Source organism: Ambystoma mexicanum, chromosome 6p (assembly GCF_040938575.1).
Source record: "Ambystoma mexicanum isolate Mex_15411 chromosome 6p, UKY_AmexF1_1, whole genome shotgun sequence".
NCBI lineage: Eukaryota > Metazoa > Chordata > Amphibia > Caudata > Ambystomatidae > Ambystoma > Ambystoma mexicanum.
In genome coordinates, this window is record NC_090935.1 from 30,310,770 (window position 1) to 30,325,583 (window position 14,814).

A 14,814-nucleotide genomic window follows, 5' to 3' on the forward strand; every position below is an offset into this window, starting at 1 on the left:
AAGGACTGGACGCACACATGCATAGAAATCATCTGCTGCCTGTTGGGGCGGTCGGGAGGGACCCCTACTGGTGGTGCTTCAAGATGGCGCCTGGTGTTTCCTTGCTGTGCAACCGGGCCCGCCCCACATAAAATCAAAAGTCTATTGCGAGCAGTGAAGGCCAAGGGAATTTAAATGTAATTCAAAGAAACAAAGCACAGAGTTGGGAGCCCAGCCGGATGGCAGTGGAACCCACAACCTTCTGACTCCTAGTCAGGCGCCTTATCCATTGCACCACTGGCCCCCATACCCCTGGTGCTCTCCGTTAGCTCCTAGTGCTGTTCTTCAAGGTGCCTTTCTGAAGCAGGAGCCGCTGCAATGCCTGCTGTCCTGATTTTGTAACACACAAGGCTCACGTCCTGGCACAGTTGATAAAAGCAGGCGACAGGCAGCCAATACCTGTTGTAAGAGGCTTCCTGGCCCTACCAAAGGAAAGCAGACCCGGCGGGACTTTGAAGCCACCGTCGCTGAAGCCAGCAGCCAAACGTAAACTTACATCGGTTTGAAAATGCATCTCTGGCTTGAAGGCGGGGGCAGCAGCAATCCGGGGCTCTCGGGGGTCCGCGCACTAGGCCGCTGCCTCACCTTGCCTATCCTGGAACTCAACAGGGCCCCCCCCAAGCAAACCCTCACAGGCCCTCTGGCTTTTCTCTGGCTTGTGGGACTATTGTGATGCGTCCAGGCACACAGCACCCATCACCCAGGCATTATGACGGGAGGTGCCACTTTGCATGCAGCCTGGACCATGATCCTTTCTTCCTGCATTGCAATAGCCAAGCACACGGAACCTTTCCTTTTGGGCCAAACCAGCAGCGAGGAAGCTTGGGTCGTTGGTCTTTGCCTCTTGGTTCCATACCGGCCCCAGAACCAAACAGTTTCTTGCCAAAGTTAGAGCATAACAAGTCAACCTAGGTCAAAAGGCAGCCGATGCGCTGGCTTTTATACACTGGCCAGTTCAGCCCCAAGTGTGTGCTCGCTTCGGCAGCACATATACTAAAATTGGAACGATACAGAGAAGATTAGCATGGCCCCTGCGCAAGGATGACACGCAAATTCGTGAAGCGTTCCATATTTTTAGACACGTGCGTGCCAGGAGAGAAATACCTTTTATTGACAGAATAAAAGGGGCCCCGCTCCCGTGCTGGTCTTGTGCTTGCTCGCTGCCGCGGAAGCCCTTCCCGTTTCTCTTGATCCTCTCTGTGCTGTGCTGCACCGAGAGCGGCTGCCTTGTCCTCTGCTGGCTGCTCATTTCTATATAGCGCTTTCTATATGACCCGCCTCTAGGGGCTCATGGCAAAGAGCGCACAGCCCCTCAAGCTTCACTGCTTCTAGGCCCTACTCTTCATGAGAGCTGGCTGCCTCTAGGTGTGTGATCTCTTTACCCACTTGTGCATTCTTTGCTCAGTGTCATTCGCCAACTGCTCCTTTAAAGCAAGAGAGGGGTGGCAGGATCTGAAAGGCAGCAGATAGCACGAGAGAGAGTGTGCGTGCGTGCGTGTCTCTGTGTGTATGCAAATCACCAGTCAGCCAGGGCCTGCTGGGAGCCCATTCCGCCAGGCCCACCGGCTTTTGGACAGCTCCCAGATGGTTGGAGAAGGACCAGGCTGGGTTAGGCCACGGAGCAGAGGCCGAGCCGTTCCCTGGTGCGCTTTCTGGAAATGTCTCCCTCATTTGGAAATGTGCCCCTCAGTTGCTGAGGTCCCGAGAAGGCTCACCTGCAGCGCTCATAGAGAGGTCTCTGGCCGATCGTGGCCGATCAGGGACGTGAAGGGCTGCCCTGGGACTGTGTCCAACACAAGCCAACCCCCACCCATTGAAGGACTGGACGCACACATGCATAGAAATCATCTGCTGCCTGTTGGGGCGGTCGGGAGGGACCCCTACTGGTGGTGCTTCAAGATGGCGCCTGGTGTTTCCTTGCTGTGCAACCGGGCCCGCCCCACATAAAATCAAAAGTCTATTGCGAGCAGTGAAGGCCAAGGGAATTTAAATGTAATTCAAAGAAACAAAGCACAGAGTTGGGAGCCCAGCCGGATGGCAGTGGAACCCACAACCTTCTGACTCCTAGTCAGGCGCCTTATCCATTGCACCACTGGCCCCCATACCCCTGGTGCTCTCCGTTAGCTCCTAGTGCTGTTCTTCAAGGTGCCTTTCTGAAGCAGGAGCCGCTGCAATGCCTGCTGTCCTGATTTTGTAACACACAAGGCTCACGTCCTGGCACAGTTGATAAAAGCAGGCGACAGGCAGCCAATACCTGTTGTAAGAGGCTTCCTGGCCCTACCAAAGGAAAGCAGACCCGGCGGGACTTTGAAGCCACCGTCGCTGAAGCCAGCAGCCAAACGTAAACTTACATCGGTTTGAAAATGCATCTCTGGCTTGAAGGCGGGGGCAGCAGCAATCCGGGGCTCTCGGGGGTCCGCGCACTAGGCCGCTGCCTCACCTTGCCTATCCTGGAACTCAACAGGGCCCCCCCCAAGCAAACCCTCACAGGCCCTCTGGCTTTTCTCTGGCTTGTGGGACTATTGTGATGCGTCCAGGCACACAGCACCCATCACCCAGGCATTATGACGGGAGGTGCCACTTTGCATGCAGCCTGGACCATGATCCTTTCTTCCTGCATTGCAATAGCCAAGCACACGGAACCTTTCCTTTTGGGCCAAACCAGCAGCGAGGAAGCTTGGGTCGTTGGTCTTTGCCTCTTGGTTCCATACCGGCCCCAGAACCAAACAGTTTCTTGCCAAAGTTAGAGCATAACAAGTCAACCTAGGTCAAAAGGCAGCCGATGCGCTGGCTTTTATACACTGGCCAGTTCAGCCCCAAGTGTGTGCTCGCTTCGGCAGCACATATACTAAAATTGGAACGATACAGAGAAGATTAGCATGGCCCCTGCGCAAGGATGACACGCAAATTCGTGAAGCGTTCCATATTTTTAGACACGTGCGTGCCAGGAGAGAAATACCTTTTATTGACAGAATAAAAGGGGCCCCGCTCCCGTGCTGGTCTTGTGCTTGCTCGCTGCCGCGGAAGCCCTTCCCGTTTCTCTTGATCCTCTCTGTGCTGTGCTGCACCGAGAGCGGCTGCCTTGTCCTCTGCTGGCTGCTCATTTCTATATAGCGCTTTCTATATGACCCGCCTCTAGGGGCTCATGGCAAAGAGCGCACAGCCCCTCAAGCTTCACTGCTTCTAGGCCCTACTCTTCATGAGAGCTGGCTGCCTCTAGGTGTGTGATCTCTTTACCCACTTGTGCATTCTTTGCTCAGTGTCATTCGCCAACTGCTCCTTTAAAGCAAGAGAGGGGTGGCAGGATCTGAAAGGCAGCAGATAGCACGAGAGAGAGTGTGCGTGCGTGCGTGTCTCTGTGTGTATGCAAATCACCAGTCAGCCAGGGCCTGCTGGGAGCCCATTCCGCCAGGCCCACCGGCTTTTGGACAGCTCCCAGATGGTTGGAGAAGGACCAGGCTGGGTTAGGCCACGGAGCAGAGGCCGAGCCGTTCCCTGGTGCGCTTTCTGGAAATGTCTCCCTCATTTGGAAATGTGCCCCTCAGTTGCTGAGGTCCCGAGAAGGCTCACCTGCAGCGCTCATAGAGAGGTCTCTGGCCGATCGTGGCCGATCAGGGACGTGAAGGGCTGCCCTGGGACTGTGTCCAACACAAGCCAACCCCCACCCATTGAAGGACTGGACGCACACATGCATAGAAATCATCTGCTGCCTGTTGGGGCGGTCGGGAGGGACCCCTACTGGTGGTGCTTCAAGATGGCGCCTGGTGTTTCCTTGCTGTGCAACCGGGCCCGCCCCACATAAAATCAAAAGTCTATTGCGAGCAGTGAAGGCCAAGGGAATTTAAATGTAATTCAAAGAAACAAAGCACAGAGTTGGGAGCCCAGCCGGATGGCAGTGGAACCCACAACCTTCTGACTCCTAGTCAGGCGCCTTATCCATTGCACCACTGGCCCCCATACCCCTGGTGCTCTCCGTTAGCTCCTAGTGCTGTTCTTCAAGGTGCCTTTCTGAAGCAGGAGCCGCTGCAATGCCTGCTGTCCTGATTTTGTAACACACAAGGCTCACGTCCTGGCACAGTTGATAAAAGCAGGCGACAGGCAGCCAATACCTGTTGTAAGAGGCTTCCTGGCCCTACCAAAGGAAAGCAGACCCGGCGGGACTTTGAAGCCACCGTCGCTGAAGCCAGCAGCCAAACGTAAACTTACATCGGTTTGAAAATGCATCTCTGGCTTGAAGGCGGGGGCAGCAGCAATCCGGGGCTCTCGGGGGTCCGCGCACTAGGCCGCTGCCTCACCTTGCCTATCCTGGAACTCAACAGGGCCCCCCCCAAGCAAACCCTCACAGGCCCTCTGGCTTTTCTCTGGCTTGTGGGACTATTGTGATGCGTCCAGGCACACAGCACCCATCACCCAGGCATTATGACGGGAGGTGCCACTTTGCATGCAGCCTGGACCATGATCCTTTCTTCCTGCATTGCAATAGCCAAGCACACGGAACCTTTCCTTTTGGGCCAAACCAGCAGCGAGGAAGCTTGGGTCGTTGGTCTTTGCCTCTTGGTTCCATACCGGCCCCAGAACCAAACAGTTTCTTGCCAAAGTTAGAGCATAACAAGTCAACCTAGGTCAAAAGGCAGCCGATGCGCTGGCTTTTATACACTGGCCAGTTCAGCCCCAAGTGTGTGCTCGCTTCGGCAGCACATATACTAAAATTGGAACGATACAGAGAAGATTAGCATGGCCCCTGCGCAAGGATGACACGCAAATTCGTGAAGCGTTCCATATTTTTAGACACGTGCGTGCCAGGAGAGAAATACCTTTTATTGACAGAATAAAAGGGGCCCCGCTCCCGTGCTCGTCTTGTGCTTGCTCGCTGCCGCGGAAGCCCTTCCCGTTTCTCTTGATCCTCTCTGTGCTGTGCTGCACCGAGAGCGGCTGCCTTGTCCTCTGCTGGCTGCTCATTTCTATATAGCGCTTTCTATATGACCCGCCTCTAGGGGCTCATGGCAAAGAGCGCACAGCCCCTCAAGCTTCACTGCTTCTAGGCCCTACTCTTCATGAGAGCTGGCTGCCTCTAGGTGTGTGATCTCTTTACCCACTTGTGCATTCTTTGCTCAGTGTCATTCGCCAACTGCTCCTTTAAAGCAAGAGAGGGGTGGCAGGGTCTGAAAGGCAGCAGATAGCACGAGAGAGAGTGTGCGTGCGTGCGTGCGTGCGTGTGTCTGTGTGTATGCAAATCATCAGTCAGCCAGGGCCTGCTGGGAGCCCATTCCGCCAGGCCCACCGGCTTTTGGACAGCTCCCAGATGGTTGGAGAAGGACCAGGCTGGGTTAGGCCACGGAGCAGAGGCCGAGCCGTTCCCTGGTGCGCTTTCTGGAAATGTCTCCCTCATTTGGAAATGTGCCCCTCAGTTGCTGAGGTCCCGAGAAGGCTCACCTGCGGCGCTCACAGAGAGGTCTCTGGCCGATCGTGGCCGATCAGGGACGTGAAGGGCTGCCCTGGGACTGTGTCCAACACAAGCCAACCCCCACCCATTGAAGGACAGGACGCACACATGCATAGAAATCATCTACTGCTTGTTGGGGCGGTCTGGAGGGACCCCTGCTGGTGGTGCTTGGAGATGGCGCCTGGTGTTTCCTTGCTGTGCAACCGGGCCCGCCCCACATAAAATCAAAAGTCTATTGCGAGCAGTGAAGGCCAAGGGAATTTAAATGTAATTCAAAGAAACAAAGCACAGAGTTGGGAGCCCAGCCGGATGGCAGTGGAACCCACAACCTTCTGACTCCTATCCATTGCACCACTGGCCCCCATACCCCTGGTGCCCTCCCTTAGCTCCTAGTGCTGTTCTTCAAGGTGCCTTTCTGAAGCAGGAGCCGCTGCAATGCCTGCTGTCCTGATTTTGTAACACACAAGGCTCACGTCCTGGCACAGTTGATAAAAGCAGGCGACAGGCAGCCAATACCTGTTGTAAGAGGCTTCCTGGCCCTACCAAAGGAAAGCAGACCCGGCGGGACTTTGAAGCCACCGTCGCTGAAGCCAGCAGCCAAACGTAAACTTACATCGGTTTGAAAATGCATCTCTGGCTTGAAGGCGGGGGCAGCAGCAATCCGGGGCTCTCGGGGGTCCGCGCACTAGGCCGCTGCCTCACCTTGCCTATCCTGGAACTCAACAGGGCCCCCCCCAAGCAAACCCTCACAGGCCCTCTGGCTTTTCTCTGGCTTGTGGGACTATTGTGATGCGTCCAGGCACACAGCACCCATCACCCAGGCATTATGACGGGAGGTGCCACTTTGCATGCAGCCTGGACCATGATCCTTTCTTCCTGCATTGCAATAGCCAAGCACACGGAACCTTTCCTTTTGGGCCAAACCAGCAGCGAGGAAGCTTGGGTCGTTGGTCTTTGCCTCTTGGTTCCATACCGGCCCCAGAACCAAACAGTTTCTTGCCAAAGTTAGAGCATAACAAGTCAACCTAGGTCAAAAGGCAGCCGATGCGCTGGCTTTTATACACTGGCCAGTTCAGCCCCAAGTGTGTGCTCGCTTCGGCAGCACATATACTAAAATTGGAACGATACAGAGAAGATTAGCATGGCCCCTGCGCAAGGATGACACGCAAATTCGTGAAGCGTTCCATATTTTTAGACACGTGCGTGCCAGGAGAGAAATACCTTTTATTGACAGAATAAAAGGGGCCCCGCTCCCGTGCTGGTCTTGTGCTTGCTCGCTGCCGCGGAAGCCCTTCCCGTTTCTCTTGATCCTCTCTGTGCTGTGCTGCACCGAGAGCGGCTGCCTTGTCCTCTGCTGGCTGCTCATTTCTATATAGCGCTTTCTATATGACCCGCCTCTAGGGGCTCATGGCAAAGAGCGCACAGCCCCTCAAGCTTCACTGCTTCTAGGCCCTACTCTTCATGAGAGCTGGCTGCCTCTAGGTGTGTGATCTCTTTACCCACTTGTGCATTCTTTGCTCAGTGTCATTCGCCAACTGCTCCTTTAAAGCAAGAGAGGGGTGGCAGGATCTGAAAGGCAGCAGATAGCACGAGAGAGAGTGTGCGTGCGTGCGTGTCTCTGTGTGTATGCAAATCACCAGTCAGCCAGGGCCTGCTGGGAGCCCATTCCGCCAGGCCCACCGGCTTTTGGACAGCTCCCAGATGGTTGGAGAAGGACCAGGCTGGGTTAGGCCACGGAGCAGAGGCCGAGCCGTTCCCTGGTGCGCTTTCTGGAAATGTCTCCCTCATTTGGAAATGTGCCCCTCAGTTGCTGAGGTCCCGAGAAGGCTCACCTGCAGCGCTCATAGAGAGGTCTCTGGCCGATCGTGGCCGATCAGGGACGTGAAGGGCTGCCCTGGGACTGTGTCCAACACAAGCCAACCCCCACCCATTGAAGGACTGGACGCACACATGCATAGAAATCATCTGCTGCCTGTTGGGGCGGTCGGGAGGGACCCCTACTGGTGGTGCTTCAAGATGGCGCCTGGTGTTTCCTTGCTGTGCAACCGGGCCCGCCCCACATAAAATCAAAAGTCTATTGCGAGCAGTGAAGGCCAAGGGAATTTAAATGTAATTCAAAGAAACAAAGCACAGAGTTGGGAGCCCAGCCGGATGGCAGTGGAACCCACAACCTTCTGACTCCTAGTCAGGCGCCTTATCCATTGCACCACTGGCCCCCATACCCCTGGTGCTCTCCGTTAGCTCCTAGTGCTGTTCTTCAAGGTGCCTTTCTGAAGCAGGAGCCGCTGCAATGCCTGCTGTCCTGATTTTGTAACACACAAGGCTCACGTCCTGGCACAGTTGATAAAAGCAGGCGACAGGCAGCCAATACCTGTTGTAAGAGGCTTCCTGGCCCTACCAAAGGAAAGCAGACCCGGCGGGACTTTGAAGCCACCGTCGCTGAAGCCAGCAGCCAAACGTAAACTTACATCGGTTTGAAAATGCATCTCTGGCTTGAAGGCGGGGGCAGCAGCAATCCGGGGCTCTCGGGGGTCCGCGCACTAGGCCGCTGCCTCACCTTGCCTATCCTGGAACTCAACAGGGCCCCCCCCCAAGCAAACCCTCACAGGCCCTCTGGCTTTTCTCTGGCTTGTGGGACTATTGTGATGCGTCCAGGCACACAGCACCCATCACCCAGGCATTATGACGGGAGGTGCCACTTTGCATGCAGCCTGGACCATGATCCTTTCTTCCTGCATTGCAATAGCCAAGCACACGGAACCTTTCCTTTTGGGCCAAACCAGCAGCGAGGAAGCTTGGGTCGTTGGTCTTTGCCTCTTGGTTCCATACCGGCCCCAGAACCAAACAGTTTCTTGCCAAAGTTAGAGCATAACAAGTCAACCTAGGTCAAAAGGCAGCCGATGCGCTGGCTTTTATACACTGGCCAGTTCAGCCCCAAGTGTGTGCTCGCTTCGGCAGCACATATACTAAAATTGGAACGATACAGAGAAGATTAGCATGGCCCCTGCGCAAGGATGACACGCAAATTCGTGAAGCGTTCCATATTTTTAGACACGTGCGTGCCAGGAGAGAAATACCTTTTATTGACAGAATAAAAGGGGCCCCGCTCCCGTGCTGGTCTTGTGCTTGCTCGCTGCCGCGGAAGCCCTTCCCGTTTCTCTTGATCCTCTCTGTGCTGTGCTGCACCGAGAGCGGCTGCCTTGTCCTCTGCTGGCTGCTCATTTCTATATAGCGCTTTCTATATGACCCGCCTCTAGGGGCTCATGGCAAAGAGCGCACAGCCCCTCAAGCTTCACTGCTTCTAGGCCCTACTCTTCATGAGAGCTGGCTGCCTCTAGGTGTGTGATCTCTTTACCCACTTGTGCATTCTTTGCTCAGTGTCATTCGCCAACTGCTCCTTTAAAGCAAGAGAGGGGTGGCAGGATCTGAAAGGCAGCAGATAGCACGAGAGAGAGTGTGCGTGCGTGCGTGTCTCTGTGTGTATGCAAATCACCAGTCAGCCAGGGCCTGCTGGGAGCCCATTCCGCCAGGCCCACCGGCTTTTGGACAGCTCCCAGATGGTTGGAGAAGGACCAGGCTGGGTTAGGCCACGGAGCAGAGGCCGAGCCGTTCCCTGGTGCGCTTTCTGGAAATGTCTCCCTCATTTGGAAATGTGCCCCTCAGTTGCTGAGGTCCCGAGAAGGCTCACCTGCAGCGCTCATAGAGAGGTCTCTGGCCGATCGTGGCCGATCAGGGACGTGAAGGGCTGCCCTGGGACTGTGTCCAACACAAGCCAACCCCCACCCATTGAAGGACTGGACGCACACATGCATAGAAATCATCTGCTGCCTGTTGGGGCGGTCGGGAGGGACCCCTACTGGTGGTGCTTCAAGATGGCGCCTGGTGTTTCCTTGCTGTGCAACCGGGCCCGCCCCACATAAAATCAAAAGTCTATTGCGAGCAGTGAAGGCCAAGGGAATTTAAATGTAATTCAAAGAAACAAAGCACAGAGTTGGGAGCCCAGCCGGATGGCAGTGGAACCCACAACCTTCTGACTCCTAGTCAGGCGCCTTATCCATTGCACCACTGGCCCCCATACCCCTGGTGCTCTCCGTTAGCTCCTAGTGCTGTTCTTCAAGGTGCCTTTCTGAAGCAGGAGCCGCTGCAATGCCTGCTGTCCTGATTTTGTAACACACAAGGCTCACGTCCTGGCACAGTTGATAAAAGCAGGCGACAGGCAGCCAATACCTGTTGTAAGAGGCTTCCTGGCCCTACCAAAGGAAAGCAGACCCGGCGGGACTTTGAAGCCACCGTCGCTGAAGCCAGCAGCCAAACGTAAACTTACATCGGTTTGAAAATGCATCTCTGGCTTGAAGGCGGGGGCAGCAGCAATCCGGGGCTCTCGGGGGTCCGCGCACTAGGCCGCTGCCTCACCTTGCCTATCCTGGAACTCAACAGGGCCCCCCCCAAGCAAACCCTCACAGGCCCTCTGGCTTTTCTCTGGCTTGTGGGACTATTGTGATGCGTCCAGGCACACAGCACCCATCACCCAGGCATTATGACGGGAGGTGCCACTTTGCATGCAGCCTGGACCATGATCCTTTCTTCCTGCATTGCAATAGCCAAGCACACGGAACCTTTCCTTTTGGGCCAAACCAGCAGCGAGGAAGCTTGGGTCGTTGGTCTTTGCCTCTTGGTTCCATACCGGCCCCAGAACCAAACAGTTTCTTGCCAAAGTTAGAGCATAACAAGTCAACCTAGGTCAAAAGGCAGCCGATGCGCTGGCTTTTATACACTGGCCAGTTCAGCCCCAAGTGTGTGCTCGCTTCGGCAGCACATATACTAAAATTGGAACGATACAGAGAAGATTAGCATGGCCCCTGCGCAAGGATGACACGCAAATTCGTGAAGCGTTCCATATTTTTAGACACGTGCGTGCCAGGAGAGAAATACCTTTTATTGACAGAATAAAAGGGGCCCCGCTCCCGTGCTCGTCTTGTGCTTGCTCGCTGCCGCGGAAGCCCTTCCCGTTTCTCTTGATCCTCTCTGTGCTGTGCTGCACCGAGAGCGGCTGCCTTGTCCTCTGCTGGCTGCTCATTTCTATATAGCGCTTTCTATATGACCCGCCTCTAGGGGCTCATGGCAAAGAGCGCACAGCCCCTCAAGCTTCACTGCTTCTAGGCCCTACTCTTCATGAGAGCTGGCTGCCTCTAGGTGTGTGATCTCTTTACCCACTTGTGCATTCTTTGCTCAGTGTCATTCGCCAACTGCTCCTTTAAAGCAAGAGAGGGGTGGCAGGGTCTGAAAGGCAGCAGATAGCACGAGAGAGAGTGTGCGTGCGTGCGTGCGTGCGTGTGTCTGTGTGTATGCAAATCATCAGTCAGCCAGGGCCTGCTGGGAGCCCATTCCGCCAGGCCCACCGGCTTTTGGACAGCTCCCAGATGGTTGGAGAAGGACCAGGCTGGGTTAGGCCACGGAGCAGAGGCCGAGCCGTTCCCTGGTGCGCTTTCTGGAAATGTCTCCCTCATTTGGAAATGTGCCCCTCAGTTGCTGAGGTCCCGAGAAGGCTCACCTGCAGCGCTCATAGAGAGGTCTCTGGCCGATCGTGGCCGATCAGGGACGTGAAGGGCTGCCCTGGGACTGTGTCCAACACAAGCCAACCCCCACCCATTGAAGGACTGGACGCACACATGCATAGAAATCATCTGCTGCCTGTTGGGGCGGTCGGGAGGGACCCCTACTGGTGGTGCTTCAAGATGGCGCCTGGTGTTTCCTTGCTGTGCAACCGGGCCCGCCCCACATAAAATCAAAAGTCTATTGCGAGCAGTGAAGGCCAAGGGAATTTAAATGTAATTCAAAGAAACAAAGCACAGAGTTGGGAGCCCAGCCGGATGGCAGTGGAACCCACAACCTTCTGACTCCTAGTCAGGCGCCTTATCCATTGCACCACTGGCCCCCATACCCCTGGTGCTCTCCGTTAGCTCCTAGTGCTGTTCTTCAAGGTGCCTTTCTGAAGCAGGAGCCGCTGCAATGCCTGCTGTCCTGATTTTGTAACACACAAGGCTCACGTCCTGGCACAGTTGATAAAAGCAGGCGACAGGCAGCCAATACCTGTTGTAAGAGGCTTCCTGGCCCTACCAAAGGAAAGCAGACCCGGCGGGACTTTGAAGCCACCGTCGCTGAAGCCAGCAGCCAAACGTAAACTTACATCGGTTTGAAAATGCATCTCTGGCTTGAAGGCGGGGGCAGCAGCAATCCGGGGCTCTCGGGGGTCCGCGCACTAGGCCGCTGCCTCACCTTGCCTATCCTGGAACTCAACAGGGCCCCCCCCAAGCAAACCCTCACAGGCCCTCTGGCTTTTCTCTGGCTTGTGGGACTATTGTGATGCGTCCAGGCACACAGCACCCATCACCCAGGCATTATGACGGGAGGTGCCACTTTGCATGCAGCCTGGACCATGATCCTTTCTTCCTGCATTGCAATAGCCAAGCACACGGAACCTTTCCTTTTGGGCCAAACCAGCAGCGAGGAAGCTTGGGTCGTTGGTCTTTGCCTCTTGGTTCCATACCGGCCCCAGAACCAAACAGTTTCTTGCCAAAGTTAGAGCATAACAAGTCAACCTAGGTCAAAAGGCAGCCGATGCGCTGGCTTTTATACACTGGCCAGTTCAGCCCCAAGTGTGTGCTCGCTTCGGCAGCACATATACTAAAATTGGAACGATACAGAGAAGATTAGCATGGCCCCTGCGCAAGGATGACACGCAAATTCGTGAAGCGTTCCATATTTTTAGACACGTGCGTGCCAGGAGAGAAATACCTTTTATTGACAGAATAAAAGGGGCCCCGCTCCCGTGCTCGTCTTGTGCTTGCTCGCTGCCGCGGAAGCCCTTCCCGTTTCTCTTGATCCTCTCTGTGCTGTGCTGCACCGAGAGCGGCTGCCTTGTCCTCTGCTGGCTGCTCATTTCTATATAGCGCTTTCTATATGACCCGCCTCTAGGGGCTCATGGCAAAGAGCGCACAGCCCCTCAAGCTTCACTGCTTCTAGGCCCTACTCTTCATGAGAGCTGGCTGCCTCTAGGTGTGTGATCTCTTTACCCACTTGTGCATTCTTTGCTCAGTGTCATTCGCCAACTGCTCCTTTAAAGCAAGAGAGGGGTGGCAGGGTCTGAAAGGCAGCAGATAGCACGAGAGAGAGTGTGCGTGCGTGCGTGCGTGCGTGTGTCTGTGTGTATGCAAATCATCAGTCAGCCAGGGCCTGCTGGGAGCCCATTCCGCCAGGCCCACCGGCTTTTGGACAGCTCCCAGATGGTTGGAGAAGGACCAGGCTGGGTTAGGCCACGGAGCAGAGGCCGAGCCGTTCCCTGGTGCGCTTTCTGGAAATGTCTCCCTCATTTGGAAATGTGCCCCTCAGTTGCTGAGGTCCCGAGAAGGCTCACCTGCAGCGCTCATAGAGAGGTCTCTGGCCGATCGTGGCCGATCAGGGACGTGAAGGGCTGCCCTGGGACTGTGTCCAACACAAGCCAACCCCCACCCATTGAAGGACTGGACGCACACATGCATAGAAATCATCTGCTGCCTGTTGGGGCGGTCGGGAGGGACCCCTACTGGTGGTGCTTCAAGATGGCGCCTGGTGTTTCCTTGCTGTGCAACCGGGCCCGCCCCACATAAAATCAAAAGTCTATTGCGAGCAGTGAAGGCCAAGGGAATTTAAATGTAATTCAAAGAAACAAAGCACAGAGTTGGGAGCCCAGCCGGATGGCAGTGGAACCCACAACCTTCTGACTCCTAGTCAGGCGCCTTATCCATTGCACCACTGGCCCCCATACCCCTGGTGCTCTCCGTTAGCTCCTAGTGCTGTTCTTCAAGGTGCCTTTCTGAAGCAGGAGCCGCTGCAATGCCTGCTGTCCTGATTTTGTAACACACAAGGCTCACGTCCTGGCACAGTTGATAAAAGCAGGCGACAGGCAGCCAATACCTGTTGTAAGAGGCTTCCTGGCCCTACCAAAGGAAAGCAGACCCGGCGGGACTTTGAAGCCACCGTCGCTGAAGCCAGCAGCCAAACGTAAACTTACATCGGTTTGAAAATGCATCTCTGGCTTGAAGGCGGGGGCAGCAGCAATCCGGGGCTCTCGGGGGTCCGCGCACTAGGCCGCTGCCTCACCTTGCCTATCCTGGAACTCAACAGGGCCCCCCCCAAGCAAACCCTCACAGGCCCTCTGGCTTTTCTCTGGCTTGTGGGACTATTGTGATGCGTCCAGGCACACAGCACCCATCACCCAGGCATTATGACGGGAGGTGCCACTTTGCATGCAGCCTGGACCATGATCCTTTCTTCCTGCATTGCAATAGCCAAGCACACGGAACCTTTCCTTTTGGGCCAAACCAGCAGCGAGGAAGCTTGGGTCGTTGGTCTTTGCCTCTTGGTTCCATACCGGCCCCAGAACCAAACAGTTTCTTGCCAAAGTTAGAGCATAACAAGTCAACCTAGGTCAAAAGGCAGCCGATGCGCTGGCTTTTATACACTGGCCAGTTCAGCCCCAAGTGTGTGCTCGCTTCGGCAGCACATATACTAAAATTGGAACGATACAGAGAAGATTAGCATGGCCCCTGCGCAAGGATGACACGCAAATTCGTGAAGCGTTCCATATTTTTAGACACGTGCGTGCCAGGAGAGAAATACCTTTTATTGACAGAATAAAAGGGGCCCCGCTCCCGTGCTCGTCTTGTGCTTGCTCGCTGCCGCGGAAGCCCTTCCCGTTTCTCTTGATCCTCTCTGTGCTGTGCTGCACCGAGAGCGGCTGCCTTGTCCTCTGCTGGCTGCTCATTTCTATATAGCGCTTTCTATATGACCCGCCTCTAGGGGCTCATGGCAAAGAGCGCACAGCCCCTCAAGCTTCACTGCTTCTAGGCCCTACTCTTCATGAGAGCTGGCTGCCTCTAGGTGTGTGATCTCTTTACCCACTTGTGCATTCTTTGCTCAGTGTCATTCGCCAACTGCTCCTTTAAAGCAAGAGAGGGGTGGCAGGATCTGAAAGGCAGCAGATAGCACGAGAGAGAGTGTGCGTGCGTGCGTGTCTCTGTGTGTATGCAAATCACCAGTCAGCCAGGGCCTGCTGGGAGCCCATTCCGCCAGGCCCACCGGCTTTTGGACAGCTCCCAGATGGTTGGAGAAGGACCAGGCTGGGTTAGGCCACGGAGCAGAGGCCGAGCCGTTCCCTGGTGCGCTTTCTGGAAATGTCTCCCTCATTTGGAAATGTGCCCCTCAGTTGCTGAGGTCCCGAGAAGGCTCACCTGCAGCGCTCATAGAGAGGTCTCTGGCCGATCGTGGCCGATCAGGGACGTGAAGGGCTGCCC

The 14,814-nt window shown here is 55.4% G+C and overlaps 8 non-coding genes across 8 annotated transcripts; all 8 read left to right on the top strand.

Annotated features, from left to right (window-relative positions):
• The first annotated feature begins 1,008 nt into the window (after positions 1 to 1,008).
• LOC138512832 (U6 spliceosomal RNA) lies at positions 1,009 to 1,115 on the top strand. Its single transcript, XR_011281545.1, has one exon. It is a non-coding gene; the product is annotated as a U6 spliceosomal RNA (small nuclear RNA).
• Positions 1,116 to 2,863: 1,748 nt separating this feature from the next.
• On the top strand, positions 2,864 to 2,970 carry LOC138512834 (U6 spliceosomal RNA). The gene has a single exon (XR_011281546.1). It is a non-coding gene; the product is annotated as a U6 spliceosomal RNA (small nuclear RNA).
• A 1,748-nt stretch (positions 2,971 to 4,718) lies between these two features.
• Positions 4,719 to 4,825, top strand: LOC138512835 (U6 spliceosomal RNA). The gene has a single exon (XR_011281547.1). It is a non-coding gene; the product is annotated as a U6 spliceosomal RNA (small nuclear RNA).
• Positions 4,826 to 6,568: 1,743 nt separating this feature from the next.
• Positions 6,569 to 6,675, top strand: LOC138512836 (U6 spliceosomal RNA). The gene has a single exon (XR_011281548.1). It is a non-coding gene; the product is annotated as a U6 spliceosomal RNA (small nuclear RNA).
• Positions 6,676 to 8,424: 1,749 nt separating this feature from the next.
• Positions 8,425 to 8,531, top strand: LOC138512837 (U6 spliceosomal RNA). Its single transcript, XR_011281549.1, has one exon. It is a non-coding gene; the product is annotated as a U6 spliceosomal RNA (small nuclear RNA).
• Positions 8,532 to 10,279: 1,748 nt separating this feature from the next.
• Positions 10,280 to 10,386, top strand: LOC138512838 (U6 spliceosomal RNA). The gene has a single exon (XR_011281550.1). It is a non-coding gene; the product is annotated as a U6 spliceosomal RNA (small nuclear RNA).
• Positions 10,387 to 12,142: 1,756 nt separating this feature from the next.
• On the top strand, positions 12,143 to 12,249 carry LOC138512839 (U6 spliceosomal RNA). Its single transcript, XR_011281551.1, has one exon. It is a non-coding gene; the product is annotated as a U6 spliceosomal RNA (small nuclear RNA).
• A 1,756-nt stretch (positions 12,250 to 14,005) lies between these two features.
• Positions 14,006 to 14,112, top strand: LOC138512840 (U6 spliceosomal RNA). Its single transcript, XR_011281552.1, has one exon. It is a non-coding gene; the product is annotated as a U6 spliceosomal RNA (small nuclear RNA).
• The last annotated feature ends 702 nt before the right edge of the window (positions 14,113 to 14,814 follow it).